This window comes from Acipenser ruthenus, unplaced genomic scaffold, assembly GCF_902713425.1.
Source record: "Acipenser ruthenus unplaced genomic scaffold, fAciRut3.2 maternal haplotype, whole genome shotgun sequence".
Lineage (NCBI taxonomy): Eukaryota > Metazoa > Chordata > Actinopteri > Acipenseriformes > Acipenseridae > Acipenser > Acipenser ruthenus.
Window position 1 is genome coordinate 135,083 of NW_026708843.1, and position 5,082 is coordinate 140,164.

Sequence of the window (5,082 nt, forward strand, 5' to 3'; positions counted from 1 at the left end):
CATCCATTCCAGGTTTTAAAATTAGCCTGACCAGTGTGTCTAGGTATCAAGCTCAGGTGTGTCTTATTAAGCATAGTAAAACCAGGAATGGATCAGACTGCTATTCAACGGGAGCCTTATTTCCATCCCTGCATATATATATATATATATATATATATATATATATATATATATATATATATATATATATATATATATATATATATATATATATATACGCACACAAATGAACAATATATGAATCAATGTTGTACCATCAGAATTTAGTCCCAGGCTTTCTAGCTGCCGGTTAAGCCCCGCCCCCGAATCCTCCGTCACGTTCTGAGCGGAATCTTCGGGATTCTCAGCCACTCCCCCGTCACATGACCTGGTTGTCTCGGTAACGGAAGCGTCTTTGTGTTCTTTCAGAATCTAGAACAGGCGTAAACGAAAAGAAAGCTGTGTTATTAGAATATTTTAAAATAGCTTTCATTTATATTTTTCATTAAATCACTCCTTGACAAACGTTTCATTTTGATGTCGTTCCTGATACTGTAAATTACCGGAAATCAAGAAATTCCTGTTCAATTTCTATTTAAATAAAAGATAACTTATTTTAACATAAATATAATTGCACATAAAAATAAATCGCACTATAAATGCAATATTAGTCAGTCAGATAAACAAAATAATGCATTCCTTAAATTTATTTTAATATTTGTACCATTAAAAATTATAATCCAGTTCCCGGCATTTAGAAATTTGTAAACCCCATGATTACATGATAATACTATATATTATCTGTTATATTAATGAATGTAACGCTATTCCATATTAAAAAGGGTCAATATTAAAACGCGGTGATGTGTGTCTGTAGTACATTAGCGAAATCTTCATTTCATGTAAAATACAGCTTTTAATAAAGATTCTGATCAAAATAAACAAACAAACCAAACCAAACAAACAAAAACAAAATCGATTTGTAGTTTTCTTAACCAAATTAATTAGACTTTATTAATTTAATTTTTATATAGTTTCTTTGATTATATGATATTAAATAAAATATCTAAACTATGTTCTTTGATATATATATATATATATATATATATATATATATATATATATATATATATATATATAAGAATAAATCATGGATTTGAATGTAAACAATAACAAGTAGTTGTCATGCCGTCAAAAACCTATAAATACCTCCAATGTTTGGATTCAAACACAGGCTCCCTTGAGAAAGATACGTACGACATATCGAAACGTTGGGCAGCTGGCTCTCTGAGCTAATATATATATATATATATATATATATATATATATATATATATATATATATATATATATATATATATATATATTAGAAAAACATTTTAAAAAATTGATATATATATAAATTAAATATATATATATACACTATCTAAACTATGTTTATTATATCAATGAACATTGTTTAGATTTATATATATATATATATAATTATGTCTCAATCCTAACATTCTATTATATATATATATATATATATATATATATATATTTTGTATCATATTTTCGTTTTATTTTTCACAAATTTTGTTTTATTTCGTTTTATCCATTAAAAAAAACAAGTTGTTTTATTTCGTTTTATTACAGATACACGTTAATAAAATAACTCAAATACATGGATATAAATAAAAAAAACAACAAAGTGTACACCGTGTTTGAACTATATACACATTTAAAAAAAATAAAAATGATCAATTAAAAAAATAATTACATTTTGACATAAACAGACCTGACACACACAAAAGAATTCTCACTAGCGGCACGGTAAAGTCCCTCACTTTTTTTTTTTTTAATTAACTGCCTATTTACAGTAAATTATTATTATTTATTTCTTAGCAGACGCCCTTATCCAGGGCGACTTACAATTGTTACAAGATATCACATTATTTTTACACACAATTATCGATTTAGACAGTTGGGACTCCTGGGACTGAACCCACGACCCTCCGGTCAAGAGTCAAAAATCAAACCGTTGAACAAAAACAGCAGCAGTGTCACCTCCACCTGGGATTGAACCCTAACCACTACTCCACACTGCTGCCCATACTGCCCGTGCCCTCTATACGAATCAATATGATAAAATACAATTACAAAAAAACTTGCATTACTGCACAGTGGAAATCAAATCAGCGTGAAGGATATCAAATCAACAAACGCACACACACACACACGCATGCACACACACACACACGCACGCACGCACACACACGCACACACACACACGCACGCACGCACACACACACACACACACAAGAAAAAACGTTGTACATTTCTACATGAACTCATAAAGCTAAAATTGGGATATTTTGCGCATGTCTTCATAAGGAGCTTCAATCTAGAATTAAACGCAAGCGTACAATAGAACTCCATGTTTTCTTTATCTCATGGTTTGTCGTTTTTTTGGGGGGGACGGGGGACGGGACACAATGAACGGAAGCCACAGGAAATCACTGTGTTTTATAATCTAGCATTCTGGCGCCTGAGCCCAAACAGCATGTCAAATCCACAATGCCGTTCTGCGTTTGCTCTTGAGAGCCGTTTTTTTTTTTTTTTTAATTAGTGAAACAAAAAATAAAAGAAATATTTGGACAAAACAACAGATAAAAAGTTGAACAGAAACAAATCAGCAACACAAACTGACACCGAACAAATAAACAAGCACCGTGCTGGTATAGGACTGTTGTCATTCTTTACTTTCCATTTCGTTTTCTCTCTCTCTCTCTCTCTCTCTCTCTCTCTCTCTCTCTCTCTCTCTCTCTCCCCTCTCCTCTCTCTCCCTCTCCTCTCTCTCCCTCTCCTTCTCTCCCCCTCTGTCTCTCTCCCTTCTCCTCTCTCCCCCTCTCCCACTCTCTCTCCCTCTCTCCCTCTCTCTCCCTCCCTCTCTTGCCTCTCTCTCTCTCTCTCTCTCTCTCTCTCTCTCTCTCTCTCTCTCTCTCTCTCTCTCTCTCTCTCTCTCTCTCTCTCTCTCTCTCCTAAACACCCACCCTGAACAAGGAAAGATGCAGGTTTATATATTCTTGTTTGAAATAATAACACAGTATAGCACAATACCTTTGAAATCACAAGACATTCTAAACGATAAAACAATAAATGCAACATATTTCATCAGCAGGGCCTGCCTCCTTTAATGATACAGTGCATCTTATGAGCGCTCATTTCAGTATTTTAAATGTACCTGATTAGAGTTCTCATTGTCAGCAGGGACGGCCGTGGCATCGCCCCACCCAAGCAGCCTCCACAGATACTGCAGCATGTTTAACTGGATCTCTCCCACTCTCTGGATCAACGCCACAGTGACTGTGTGCACCCCTGCCCGCAACAGGCTCTGTAGAATAGAGAGAGAGGCGCGGTCACAGGGTGCGAAGGTCAATCTCATGTGCTGTGCTTCCCATAAAGCACAGGGAAGCATTGTAAAGCACAGAGAGGTGTGGTAAAGCATAGGGAAGCATTGCAAAGCACAGAGAGGTCTGGTAAAGCATAGGGAAGCATTGTAAAGCACAGAGGGGTCTGGTAAAGCATAGGGAAGCATTGTAAAGCACAGAGAGGTGTGGTAAAGCATAGGGAAGCATTGTAAAGCACAGAGAGGTCTGGTAAAGCATAGGGAAGCATTGTAAAGCACAGAGAGGTGTGGTAAAGCATAGGGAAGCATTGTAAAGCACAGAGAGGTGTGGTAAAGCATAGGGAAGCATTGTAAAGGACAGAGAGGTCTGGTAAAGCATAGGGAAGCATTGTAAAGCACAGAGAGGTCTGGTAAAGCATAGGGAAGCATTGTAAAGCACAGAGAGGTCTGGTAAAGCACAGGGAAGCATTGTAAAGCACAGAGAGGTCTGGTAAAGCATAGGGAAGCATTGTAAAGCACAGAGAGGTGTGGTAAAGCATAGGGAAGCATTGTAAAGGACAGAGAGGTCTGGTAAAGCATAGGGAAGCATTGTAAAGCACAGAGAGGTCTGGTAAAGCATAGGGAAGCATTGTAAAGCACAGAGAGGTCTGGTAAAGCACAGGGAAGCATTGTAAAGCACAGAGAGGTCTGGTAAAGCATAGGGAAGCATTGTAAAGCACAGAGAGGTCTGGTAAAGCATAGGGGAGCATTGTAAAGCACAGAGAGGTCTGGTAAAGCATAGAGAAGCATTGTAAAGCACAGAGAGGTGTTGTAAAGCATAGGGAAGCATTGTAAAGCACAGAGAGGTCTGGTAAAGCATAGGGGAGCATTGTAAAGCACAGAGAGGTGTGGTAAAGCATAGGGGAGCATTGTAAAGCACAGAGAGGTGTGGTAAAGCATAGGGAAGCATTGTAAAGCACAGAGAGGTGTGGTAAAGCATAGGGAAGCATTGTAAAGCACAGAGAGGTCTGGTAAAGCATATGGAAGCATTGTAAAGCTCAGAGAGGTGTGGTAAAGCATAGGGAAGCATTGTAAAGCACAGAGAGGTGTGGTAAAGCATAGGGAAGCATTGTAAAGGACAGAGAGGTCTGGTAAAGCATAGGGAAGCATTGTAAAGCACAGAGAGGTCTGGTAAAGCATAGGGAAGCATTGTAAAGCACAGAGAGGTCTGGTAAAGCACAGGGAAGCATTGTAAAGCACAGAGAGGTCTGGTAAAGCATAGGGAAGCATTGTAAAGCACAGAGAGGTCTGGTAAAGCATAGGGGAGCATTGTAAAGCACAGAGAGGTCTGGTAAAGCATAGAGAAGCATTGTAAAGCACAGAGAGGTGTTGTAAAGCATAGGGAAGCATTGTAAAGCACAGAGAGGTGTGGTAAAGCATAGGGAAGCATTGTAAAGCACAGAGAGGTCTGGTAAAGCATAGGGAAGCATTGTAAAGCACAGAGAGGTCTGGTAAAGCATAGAGAAGCATTGTAAAGCACAGAGAGGTGTGGTAAAGCACAGGGAAGCATTGTAAAGCACAGAGAGGTGTGGTAAAGCATAGGGAAGCATTGTAAAGCACAGAGAGGTGTTGTAAAGCATAGGGAAGCATTGTAAAGCACAGAGAGGTCTGGTAAAGCATAGGGAAGCATTTTAAAGCACAGAGAGGTCTGGTAAAGGGCTAGCAATAAGACT

General features: G+C 37.9%; 1 long non-coding RNA gene across 1 annotated transcript in view; it reads right to left on the bottom strand.

The window, feature by feature from the left end:
- Positions 1-390, bottom strand: part of LOC131736353 (uncharacterized) — a 2,044-nt gene extending 1,654 nt beyond the window's left edge. The window contains exon 1 of the long non-coding RNA XR_009328091.1: positions 255-390. This is a non-coding gene — a long non-coding RNA (uncharacterized LOC131736353). The remainder of the gene's footprint in view (positions 1-254) is intronic.
- Positions 391-5,082: the final 4,692 nt, after the last annotated feature.